Raw genomic sequence first — 13,904 nt, forward strand, 5'->3', positions numbered from 1 at the left:
ATTAAGCAAGTCTCAACTATAGCCAGAGAAGCAGCCACAAACCCTTAACTTAGAGGCCCACACTAGCTGGCCTAGCTACAATGCTGAGCGTTCCCTCCGTTGTACCCATGCAGCTCTACCTCCAAATGCCGATGCACTGATGTAAGCATTTGAAATGAGCTTGCTCAGGAGTGCCCAGATTAGTTGTGTTGCCAGGCTCTAGCCACTCTAACCCCCTTTTCCACTTCAGTGGGCTGAGCTTTTGACACTCTGAAAAGCACCATTTAAAATTAATTAAAGCTTCTTATTTTGCACCAAATCTCACTACTATTGACTCTGTTTATTATGTTTTATTGTAGCGGGGGGGAGGTAAGAAGTGTTTCAAGTCAGTGTTGTGTCGTGTTACCAAAACTTACAAGCTAGGAGATATTTGCAGAGTAAACTGGACGTGAATTGTGTTTCTACAAATTGCACTTACTCTATATAGAACACTCCACTCTTCTACTGAAATCCACACATTACACTGAAAGGGAAGGGTAATGTTCTACTGATGGCTTCTTAAGGAGCTATTTTTTATTATTGCAGATGGCGAATAAAGTTTGTATGTGCAGTAATAAGCTGTGGGAATTCTTCAAAATTATTTCCATTAACTATTACAAGACAGTTTAACACATGTATAATCAGGCAAAATATTTTCCAGTCTATTGGCTTCAGCTGATTTATGAATAATTTCTTTTAACAGCTGGAGGCAAACATTTTCTTTCATTGCTCTTTTCAGAAAGCTATCTTTGCCAATCTGATAACGATAATAAAAAGAACCCAATGATTCTTTTAGCTGCATGTTTGGATTGTAGCGCCCAGGCCAGCGTAAGTGTCATGTAAATCTGTGTATGCAAAATTTTATTAGAGGGAGATCACAACAGTGAACTAATCCAGCACATGAAGTGTTCTTCAACACTTCATATTTGGCAAACAACAAATTTCCGAACTATCCACCAAAATGTAAATGGGATACTTGATATTCAAACTAACAGCAGGATGTCCCATACAAAGTAGTGCTCTTTAAACATTAGGCATTGATTGGGATTACACTAAGTATTTATATGGTATCTTGAAGTATGATGTTGACAAACACTGAGCAGCAAAAGTGTAACACAGTATGAGCAAAGTAGAGTGGTATAAAAGCAAAAGTTAGACATGAGTACCTCGTTCAGAAGTGCAGTTGCATGAAACCTAATGTAGCTACTATATTCATGATCCAGTAATTTCAGAGGATGCCCCGTTAATCAAAACAATTAGACTGACACGTCATTATTCATTTTGAAACAACTTCAGTATATGTTATTTTAGATAGAGTGGTGGCATAGTGGGCTCTTCACAGAGTTTCACAGCAAAATACTTTCTCAGTTTTGAATGCAATTACACATTTGTAGATCCTCCCTCCCAAACAAAAGAGAGGTATTTTTATCCCAAGTTTGGGGTGTGCACATAGAAGATCACTGACATATAAACACAAGCCCTTATTTTCTTATTTCCAAATGCTGACCTTTATTTCTGTTGAGTAGCCCTATTCATGGCAAAGGGCTACTTAGAGAGTAAAGCACCACTCCTTTGGAAAAAGTGTGGCAAAATCTAACTCTAAATCTGATCGATTGAGCTGTTCTGTCATATGTTTTCAACTTTAACCAAGACAATTACCTCTTTGTGCCAATCCCCTTTTGGCTGCACAGGGCAAAGGAAAATATACTGTACACATAAGTGCTTTCTTCTAAGGTTTAATTATCCCTGTGAACTTTCTTTACCAGGAAAGCATTTCTTCAAGGGAAAGAGTAAACACATATTTTTCTATTCTGTTGACATAAGTAGGATATATGCTTTTATCTAAAATTGTTACAAAAATCCTTCTCCTAAACATCCCACATATGAACATTTCCTTGCACTGGTTCTATCCAAATCTCTATTGTTTTGCTCCTTGTACACCCCTGTACGAAGTGGATATAAAATGCTACCAGCCCAGAATGGCACAGATTTAAACCCACTTTGTACTGGGGTAAATGGGTACACAAGCTGCAGGGCACCAGAGAATCAGGCCCTTTGTAGAAATTACATGCTTGCCACAAACCTTTAAATGATGCTCATATAGGGCCTGGTCCATCTCCCACTGAAAACAATGGGAGTCCGGCCATTGATCACAATGGAAGTTGCATCAGTCCTATGAGCTATATTTTCATTTGGGGTGTGATTGTGCTAAGTGATCTCAACTGAGGTTAGCAGAAGTTCAGTGCCTTGGCACATTGTTGGATTGGGCCCTTGAACTATTTCTGTTGCCTGATTGGGTGATTTAGATAACTAACTAATAGCACAAAACTCAAACAACATCTCTCTAAAATGAGAAATTCTGAATTAACACTGCTCTTGGCTAGTTACAAAGGAAATTCCATACCCTATAAATCTAAGGTCCTTCCAGTCTTGCACTTGGTCTCTGACAGTTATGCTAAATTCTTCCAGGCAATGTCTGTCTGATTTTTGTGTCTTGTACAGTGCAGGGCACACTGTTGGCCCTTAAATAATTGTTCAAAATCTGCTTTCAACAAATACTCAAGCATTAAAGCTCAACATTTGTTTTTTGGGAGTATTTGTGCTGGGAAAGATAATTTGCTAGGGTATTTGTGGAGAGGCACAATGTAGAAGGACTGAAGGTGGTGTCAAAAGGAGTTCATTTTTAAAGAAATGAAAATTCACACACAATTTTTGTGTTATGCATCCTGCTCCAGTAAAATGCATTTTTTGGTACCCTGGATTTACTGAGATATGCAAATCAATTTATTTAGTGCTAATCCTAATACTGTGGGATAAATCCTGCAATTCTAATCAGATCAAATGTGTGTTTATTTCAGTGGGATTTTGGATGCACAAGGAATGCAAGACTGGGCTCTAAGCAAGAAATACAGTATTTATCTTCAGACTCAGTCCTACATACCCTCACTCACATGAAGTCAATGGAACTACTTCAGTGAAGGACTGCTCATCTGAATGAGGATTATCATCTGTCTGATTAACATTACCTGAAATGTTCAGAACCCATGATCCTCAAACCTAATTATTAAAAAATAAAACCCTTTTAAATTCATCCACACAAAAGTTCAAAACTGGAGTTAGTGTGTTCAGGAATTAACTATGCTAAGCAAAACTAAAAACAAACAACCTAACACGATGAGCTATTCTCTACCACCACTGCCCAAATCAAGGGTCATCTATGATTCTCTGCTACTGATTTCCAAGCAACTGCTCATGTATGGAGGCCTGTGTTTTAGTTGTAGGCTAGTTTGAATACGTAACCGATCTGTTTATGAACCCTCGGTTACTTGTTGCATTCTACTGACATGACAAATTTTCTTCCCCCACGCTCACACGGAATAGCACAAACAAATGTTTAAAGAAAAAGCAAAAACCTCATCAGAGCACATTCTCTTTTCTTGTCAGAATGGAAACAACAAAGGAGTAATCCCTTGTTGAGAGTTCTCTCTCTCTTTCTTTTCCTTGCTTAAAAGACTTTGAACATTTGCTTCCCTTGTTTTCCTAAACAAGTCTTTGAAAAACATCAATTCATCCTGCAGGCTTTAGGAAGTTTACTGATCCTATCGGCTTAATAGCACACAGCTACATTCAAAAGAAGGCACTAGTGTTCTTGACTATTATTTCCTTTCTTAAAGCATGGCAAAGTCGTCAGGCACTCTAACATGTCCTTAGCGTATGACTAAGATTAAATAACTAGATAGTCAGGAATTATTAGGATCAATTAGTATTTTTTCACTCCTAATGCTACATTTTACTTATTTATTTACATCATCACAAGGAAATGATTGCTCGACATCCAGCTGGGCTTCAGTTGTGCTGTGAAAGTGAAATCCTCCCATGAGCTGATTCAACAATTAAGCACAAGGACCCAATCTGACTCAAACTGAAGCCAATAGGAGTTACCTAGTAAGGAGAATTTGGCCCTTCAGGAATAAATGTATCACAGCAAAATCTCTCAGTATCCTAGAAACTGGAAGATCTGGTCTCCACATTTTGGATTTAACATTAATAATGGAGTCTGGTTCTCTCCTGCTAGCGTTGTCCCTAGCCTTTGTTTGCCAGAAGTTGGGAATGGGCAACGGGGGATGGATCACTTGGTTACAACCTGTTCTGTTCATTCCCTCTGAAGCACTTGGCACTGGCCAATGTCAGAAGACAGGATACTGAGCTAGATGGACTTTTAGCCTAATTCAGTATAGCCACTGTTATGTTCTTACGGTGATGAACAGAGTACCTGTGTGTACTACAGAGCAGGCAAAGTTAGTTTTCCGTAAAGCACGGTTTTCTCTCTCTTTTAGGGCCAGATTCTGAAAAATTTACTCTGAGTTGTACCTGTCTCCACAAGTAGTCTCACTGACTTACATGGGGCTACTCCCTGAGTAAGGTTCTATGGGACTAGAGGTATGGGATTATATGTCCCTTCTTTATTTTGATTTTATAAATTTGGAAAAGTCCTCAGAAGCTTGAAAAGAGGACTGCTTCCAATGAGACTGGATCAATGCGGCAGGTAAGTTGTCGCAGCTTTTGTTCACGTGTTTGTGTGCTGAATGACACCAAACCTGCCTAGCAAGATGCTGAGGTGCAGCTGTCTACGAGCAAGACAAAAAATAACAAACAAACCCTCACCTGCATTCGTGAGGGAGGTTCTGTTGCCCAGCAAAAGGAAAGGATCCCAATTTCTGTTGATTAATCTAGCAATCAGAAGCAGCCATTGATATGAAAGGACTGTAATGAATGGTTAAGCCAAGTGGGAGAGGAAAAATCCAGTCAGTCAGTTTGTTAATGAGACAGTAGAAGAATAAACGGGGGGAAAAACCCAAAGAATAAGTCTTTGCTTGCTCACTATGGGCTGATCCTGATCTCACTTTTACATTGGTGGAATGCTAGTGACTTCAATGGAGCTATGCCTGGTTTGCATTGGTGTAAAAAGATTCAGAATCAGGCCATATGGAAGTAATGCAATGGCACAACCAATGAAGATTTACAAAGAGCCAGATTCTGCCACACTTCATTTCATGAGCAAGCCTGACAGAACCTGGCCCTACGTGAACGGAAATGTTTTAAGCCCTCTTAGATAATAAGGGGTAAGAAAAGGGCCAGTGAGTATCCCCTTCTCTGGAAAAGGATAATTAATTTAATATAAAGAACAAGATATTTTAATGAAGGCAAATCATTTTCTATGACAGGCTCTTGACCCTGCCTTCGTCCTGCACAGTTCCCTGGGAAATGCAACATAGGCCCATAATCGGCACTTGTCTCTGGCCCTGATTCAAGAAACCTCCCTATTCAGCAAAAGCATTTATGCTTGTGAAGTACTGAGGCCAATGGGACTTAAGCACGTGCTTTGCTCATTGGGGGGAAATTAAGCACTTCCCTACATCATTTCCTAAATTGGGACTCTGTGCTGTGTTACCTAGCCCCAGGGAACTCTTAGGAACTTCAGATGTTTTACATTTAACACGGTGGGCTCCCAATGTTTTTTTCAATTACATTTTTAACTTGCCTTTATTATTAACGTATCTGCTACTTCCCATAGGCCCTGACTCTGCAAATCACTTAAGCACGTGCTTAACTTTAAGCCTGTGCTTAAGTGCCAATATCTGCACATTAAGGTGTTTTGACTTCAATGGCACTTAAGAACATGCTTTGCTGAATAGGGATGCTTTCCTGAATCTGGGCTGCCCTGCACTAGAGCGGACCTCTATTCATTTGGTAGCTATGTGGATGTGACATGTATCATACCCACTAGTGAATGCTTAGTATTTGCAATGCTTTAACAGATTTCACATATTGATCTAAACTTTACCACTCAATTGGATTTTTGTAAGAGAAAAAGAGTTAAGAGTAGCCAATCTTTGTTTCTTTTGCTTTATGGTATGTGCTATAATGGACTCTGCTACTACATAAGCTTTTCTTGCATCATTTTATTTATCTAGCACACTGAGCCTGCTATGGGGGATTCACACCAAACTCCCCATCATGACAATGTGGCTGTGAATCCCAATGTGAAATCAGACCATAGTTTTTGTCAGTCATTTAGGGTTTCTCCCATTTAAGTCAATAGGATTTTTCCCATTGAGTTCATTAGGGTCAGGAGCACTTCATTGCCTACTGAGGGCAAAATCAAACTTGCATTACTCAAATGAATGGGGCCATTGAAACAACTGAAGTCAATAGAAGCAAGTGGTATTTGGCCCTAAATAGTGATTTACATTATAAATTTATTTATTTTTGTTACAGTCCACAATTACAGATTGCAATGAAGGACAGCACCGTCTCATTAAAATATTAAAAACAAATCACTTCAGGAAGATAAAGAAAAAAAATCAGAAAAGCTATAGTATAAGAAAAAAAATAAAATTCATTTTAATTCTGCATAATCTCTCTGTGTACTTTAGAGATTGTAATCTGGTTATAAAGATTGCTGATGAGTCAAACTCAATCTGTTTCAGAAGAGGATACCAAAACTATTGAATATCAGTGAAATGCATTTTCAAGTCAATAGGATTGGCCATCTAATGACGATTAAGTATGCTATAAATTTAAATCTTTGAACTACTTGTTGAGATTTATTCAGGCAGACAAACAAAGATAAAAGTCTTTTGTGTGTTTGTCACTCATTTCCACTCCTCTGTTGTTGCAGTGTCAAATAATGTCAGTTATTTGAGGACAATTACTGTAATTTTAAATTCTCAACAAATTAAACTAGAAAGACTAGCAGTCCAAGGAGGACACTACCCATTTCTCTTCCACATTTTCTTTCCCCCACCCCCTTCCGTTTTACAAGTAAATTTTAAGCGACAGAGGCTGAATTTTACCCTGACTGTTTAGAGAATTGGCCCATTTAATTTTTAACAAATTCATTTTCAATCCAGTAGAAGCTCTGTCTCCGTATTTTTAGTTAGGGAGCTGCATCTTGGGATTTAGTAAAAGTTTTAGCTAACTAAAAAACTTTTAGAAAGTGATGGAAAAAGTTCTCCATTTCAAGCTGCTCCAAGGAGTAATTATTTAAATTTGTGATTGCATGTGTTCATTTAGTGTTGGTACACCTACGTTTTTAAATCCTGCATTTAATGTGGTTATTAACTTTATTTTACTGAATTGGAATAAGGCATTTCAAAACAATGCCACAATACGAATGACTATTGAAGGGAAACTGGAAGCAAGATAAGGGAATACACAGTTGTTTTTATCTTCTTAATAAAAGAACGTTAGTCCTTAGTTTAGAAATCTTGAAAATTAATTGAAGACAAAGAGATTGTCTACCTATAGTCTTAATTAATTAAAATGGGATCAGGGAAGTTATTCCATAAAAGAAATTTAAAGCCGGTCATCTACAGAAATGAAATTACCACCCATTGTGCTTAAATTATGTTGAATGTTACATCATTTAGGGAGACGGGAGCAAGATATTTTACATTTCATGAGATCTTTCCTTAAGATTTACTACAGCATCTAGAATTTCTGTGCAGTAATAAAGACAATGATCCATTGTGTACTTCTATTACTAATTATTCTGTAAAGATTGTCTGTTCCAAAAGATGATTAGAAAGGGTGAAATTTAATTCCATTAAACAGAACTCAACTGGGACATAATGAAATTTTGTTGTGAAATAGTAGGCTCACTTTGAAGCCAAATAAAAAAGCTCCTACATAGACTGAATTAATAATATTCTAAAAGCTCACACCTTTTTTGCACAAGCAGCATTTAAAAATCAATGGAATCAGATTGTGTTAAACTGGCAATGAGCTTATCGGTTCTCAGACATTTTATAAAGAGGCACCCCCCCCTCACTGCCTCTACTACTAGTAAATAATAAGTGCCAATGAAAAGTGCCAGAAGTCAACGAAACAGGTACAGCACAGATAACCCCCAATACAGGTGTTACCCACTGGTGAATGGGATTTGCAGGTCCCTCTCAGTGCCCATCCACAGAGGATATGAGTTGCTAGTGACCCCAACTACAGAGCCTTGGCTCCAGCTGCAGCTCCCACTTTTAGCTCTGGTGATGTATCAGACAAGACGCTGGCCATGACACAAGCATTTCCCATACACCAACATGACTCAACTCTGGCCAGTGAGAGGGTCTTCAGGCTGGTTCTATTTTTTGACTTCTTTGCTTAAACTACCAACATATTGGTGGTTATCCCAGTCATGATTTTGTGATGTGAACACTTGTCCATTAGGAATTGGTCTGAGATCTTTAGCTGAACTCCTGTATTTGAATATTTCACGGGCTGCCAAACAGCCATTAGTAATGAATAAGGCTGCGAGTTTGTTACGGAGGTCACGGATTCTGTGACTTTCCGGGATCTCCGTGACTTCTGCAGCGACCAGTGTGGCTGGCCCAGGGGCTGCCTGAGCAACTCGGGCAGCCCCCAGGCCAGCTGCACCAGCCGCTGTTAGGGCAGTCTCAGGCCACAGTGCCACGGCCCCTCAGCAGCAGCACGAGTTTGGGTGTAGGAAGGGGCTCAGGGCCGGGCGTTGGGGCATGGGAGGGGGTGAGGGCTCTTACCTTGGGGGGCTCCCTGCTGCAGAAGTGGCAACATCACCCTCGCTCAGCTCCTAGGCAGAAGCGTGGCCAGACAGCTCTGTGTGCTGCCTCCGCCTGCAGGCATCACCCCCACCAGCACCCGTTGGCCACGGTTCCCGGTCAATGGGAGCTGCAGAACCAGCACTCGGGGCAGAGGCAGCATGCAGATCTGCCTGGCCATGCCTCCGCCGAGGAACTGAGGAAAAGGAATATCACTGCTCGGGGAAGCGCGGAGCCAGATAAGGTGCCTGCCAACTGCACCTCCCCCCAGCACCAGAGGAGGTCCCAGGCCACACGCCGTGGCCCCCCCCAGCACCCATGGAGCCCCCATGCCATGCCCCACCTCCCCCCTCCCAAAAGATTTAGTCAGGAGTATATAGTACAAGTCATGGGCAGGTCACGGGCCGTGAATTTTTGTTTACAGCCCATGACCTATCCATGAATTTTACTAAAAATACCTGTGACTAAAATGTAGCCTTAGTAATGAATAAAAGGCGTAATAATGTAATAATGGTCAGTAATTGGGTGTAGGTCTTTCTGTCTCATTTAAAGATCATATGAGCCTGTTAGTATCACAGAAAAGAATGTCAGGAATACTTTAGTAACCCATTTCTTTGAGGCAAACCACTAAACACAATACAGCAGTAGGTAATACACTTGGGAAAGCACATGAATTTGCTTCAGAACTGCTTGAATTCATTGTACCAAGTCCAAACATTGCAGGTTTGTGTTGATCTGACTCAGCCTTGGAGGAGATATCATCACAGTGTGATAACATTACATCACGCTGTGACAAGGATTCACATCACAACCTTTATGCATCCTACCACCACCACAGAAGACTGCATGCCCTGGAAGCCAGAGTAAGGGGAAAGAGTGCCTGGAGAAGTGACTGGCCAAGAGGAGTTTTTGAACCCATTTCCTTGAGAAAGGAGAGAAATAATCTTTCTTAAAAATGTTCAGCTACTCCATCTGCAGTGCTCAACTTCAATAGCTTTGCCTGCATTAGCACTTCAGAATCAGGCTCATGGGTGATATCACCAAAAGTGACTTCAGTGGGAGCACTGAACAAGAAATAGCTACAAAATCAGTTTCAGTGCAGTCTATCCTAGGTATTTATATGGCCCCCATGACCACAGTACCTGAACCCCTCATAATCTTCAATGCATTTATCCCCACAATACCCCTGTGAGGTAGGGAAATGCAATCCCCATTTTACAGATAGGGAATGGAGGGAGAGAGAGGTAAGTAACTTTCCTAAAGTCACACAGAATGCCTATGACAGAGCAGGGAATTCAACACTGGTCTCCCAAGTCCCAGACTAGTGCCCTGACTGCTGGACCATGCTTCTTCTACGTAAAGTAACTTCCTCATTATATTCCTTGTTTTTTTTATTTTTCTCTTAAAGTAACCACTATCATTTTCTTTCATTCACAATGCACTGTATCCACACACAGGACCCCCTGGACACAAGGTATCCAAAATAAAAAAAGCTGTCAAGGTCATTTTAAGAAGAATTTTAAGTGCTGTTGCTAAATTCCTGAAATTTAAAAGATTTACAGCGGATGCTGAGAACACATGCAGCTCTTCCTAGCTTTGTGGAACATTCCCATGAAGAGATTCTTAGCAAATGCAGCTTTGTGTACATTTCACAGAAATCTGCCAGCATTACTGACTTTTACCAGGTCTGAGCCCTGCACTAGACAGAAGTCACAAAAGAGGGGATTAGAGTGGTTACTCTTCGGCTGGCTGTCACATACATAGCTAATTAACTCCTGACTGGATCCTGTTAAATCTGTTTCCTTTAGAATGTTATCCACCCTCCCCCCACACACAAAACATATCTAGCACATTTAGAAAAAAATAAAATCAAATTTGTAGATGAGGGCCTGAACAAGAGTTATTTTACAATGTGTGAAAACAATGCATTCCCTCTTTACTTCCTTTTGCAAGTAATTTGATTTCTTCCTTGAAGTGGTCACAGCCACCACATCTAATTATGACCTGAAAATGTAAATTTAATATATATGTTCTCTGCTGAGATTTTTTTTAAAGAATAGAATTTCTCAGTACACATGCTGGTACCTAACCTAATTCTCAGATCAGTTCTACTGGGGTAAATTTGGAGTCACTCTACAGAGGTTAATGAAGTTACACACCGATGCTGAACAGGTGTAAGTGAGATCAGAATCAGCTCCATGATAGTTATACACGTGGGGCCTGAGATGCTGCTGCCTTGCACCTTGTGAAATCCTTTACACCAGCGCTAAGAGGTTAGAAAATGGTATTATTTCCCACTCATGTTGCATTGGTGTAAAGGATTATACAAGGTGCAAGGCAGCAGAGATGCAGGCCCATATGTTTTCATTCACATCAGCTGTTTATACTGTATCAGATAAATGTCAGCATTAAGAGTTCTCAGTCAGGAGGGTAATTGAAAGCTAAGACCTTCTTTCCATATATAGAGCAACAATAACATTCGCTCTCTCTCTCTCGTATTATATTGTATACTCTTCCTTGTGTACTATATTGTTCAATAGATGGCTTGTTTCAATAGATGTAAATCTTGCATCGTATATTTGTAGATTTCAAGGCCAGAAAGGATCATTGTGATCATCTAGTCTGGCTTCCTGTACAACACAGGCCACATAATACCTAGAGCAGATCTCTTTAAAAAAATCCAATCTTCATCTGAAAATTGTCAGTGATAGAGAATCCACCACAAATCTTGGTAAATTGTTCCAATGGTTAATTACTCTCACTGTTAAAAATATATTTTTGTCTGAATTTGTCTAGCTTCCACCCCCCGCCTTTGATCATGTTATACCTTTCTCTACCAGTTAAAGAGCCCACTATTAAATATTGAATCCCCATGTAACTACTTATAGACTGTAATCAAGTCAACTCTTAACCTTTTCTCTGTTAAGCTAAACAGATTGAGTTTTTTGAGTCTATTACTATAAGGCATATTTTCCAATTCTTTAATCATTGGTGTGGCTCTTCTCTGAACCCTCTCCAACATACTTCTTGAATTGCGGGCCCCAGAACTGGACAAAGTATTCCAGCAGGGGATGCACCCGTGCCAAATATAGAGGTAAGATGGGCTCTCTACTTCTCTGCAGATGCCCATGTTTATGCCTCCCTGGATCACACAGCATCTCACAGGAAGCTCATGTTCAGCTGATTATCCACCACGACCCCTAAATCTTTTTCAGAGTCACTGCTTCTCAGAATAGAGCTCCCCTTCCTGTAAGTATAGTCTCCATTCTTTGTTCCTAGATCTGAACATTTACATTTAGCCATATTAAAATGCATATTAATTGCTTGCACCCAGAGTAGTGTGTATCTGTGACCTGCCCTCTTCATTTATCTACAACTCCCCCTATTTTTGTGTCATATGCCAACCAAAGCAGTGATGATTTTATGTTTTCTTCCAGGTCATTGACAAAAATGTTAAATAGCGTAGAGCCGAGAACCAATCCTTGCGGAACTCCACTGGAAATACACCATTCAATTATGATTCCCCACTTTACAATTACATTTTGAGACCAGTTAGCCAGCTTTTAATCCATATAATGTGTGCCATGTTAATCTGATATTGTTCTAGTCTTTTTCATCAAAATGTTGTGCATTCCAAGTCAAACGCCTTACCCAAGTCTAAGTATATTACATCAACTCCATTACCTTTATCAACCAAACTTGGAATCGCATTAAAAAAAAGACATCAAGTTCGTTTGACATAATCTATTTTCCATAAACTCATGTTGATTTGCATTAATTACATTACCCTCCTTTAATTCTTTATTAATCGAGTCCTGTATCAGTTGCTCCATTATCTTCCCCAGGAGTGATGTCAAGCTGACAAGCCCTATAAATTACCCAGGCCATCCCATTTACCTTTTTAAAAAACTGGCACAACTTTAGCTTTCTTCCAGGCTTCTGGAACTTCCCTAGGTTCCAGGACTTATTGAAAATCAACATTAGTGGTCCAACAAGCTCCTCAACCAGCTCTTTTAAAACTTTTGGATGCAAGTCATCTGGACCTCCTGCTTTAAAAACGTCTAATTTTAGTAGCTCTTGTTTAACATCCTCCAGGGACACCAGTAGAATGAAAAGAGTGTTATCACTGTATAATGAAACTATATCATCTGTTTTTCCTTTAATACCGAACAAAAATATTTATTGAACACTTCTGCCTTTTCTACTTTCTTAGTGATAATTCTATCATTTCCATCTAGTAATGGACCAATAGCATCGTCAGGATTCTTTTTGTTCCTAATATATTTTTAAAACTCCTTCTTATTGTCCTTAACTCTGCTGGCCATAGACTTCTCCTTGTGTTACTTTGCTTCTCTTACCAATTTTCTACAGTTCCTAACTTCTGATTTATATGCATTAGTAGCAAGTTCCCTTTCTTCCACTTGTTGTATATATGTATTTTTTATTTTTATAGCTCCTTTCACTTCCCCTCTAAACCATGTCAGCCTTCTTCCTTGGTCATGGGCTTGTGACTTTTTGGACCTCTAGTAAGGTGTTCTGAAATTATTCTCAATTATCCGATTAAATTCTTCCTCCCAGTTAATTTGGCTCATAGTTGTTTTTAGCTTGTGAAACTGGCCTTATTACAGCACCAAGTATACTTCTGGTCTGGGTTTTATTCTGTTTACCCATTCTAAATGTGATCAAGTCGTGATCACTTGTACCTAAGATACCATTAATTTTTTGTTCTGTGATCAATTCCTCTTTATCTCTTAGGCAGAGGTGTAATAAAGAATTCCCCCCTTTCGGCTACAACACTTTTTGTGTTAGGAAATTTTTATATCTAATATTTAGAAATCCTAAGGATGTTTTAGTAAAGGCAGCCTGAGACCTCCAGCATATGTCACTCAAATTGAAGTCCCCCCCCCGATCACTCAGATTTTTCCCCCCACATTCCTCCCCCACATAGATAGATGTGCAAGGAAGCCATCATCCTGTTCCCCAGCACAATTTGCTGATCTGTAGCAGACACCAACTAATATCCCATCTTGTGCATTATCTGTTAAGACGTTGATCCATAAGCATTCAAGATTCTGCACATAGCTGAATGGCCACTTTGGCTGTAATACAGTTAGTCTAAACATTTTTAAAATAACAAGAAGTAGAGCTAATCTTTTCAAATGTAATGCAAGTCATTAGAGCAGGTTGTAAAAAGGAAGCAACTTCAACTAGATCTACAACTCATTTGGCAAGTTTCTCTCTTTGAAAGATCAACATCTGATTTTATTTTCCAACCGCAGAGAGAAACCAGCAACACTCATCAATTTGTGTCTG

This window comes from Eretmochelys imbricata, chromosome 9 (genome assembly GCF_965152235.1).
Source record: "Eretmochelys imbricata isolate rEreImb1 chromosome 9, rEreImb1.hap1, whole genome shotgun sequence".
Lineage (NCBI taxonomy): Eukaryota > Metazoa > Chordata > Testudines > Cheloniidae > Eretmochelys > Eretmochelys imbricata.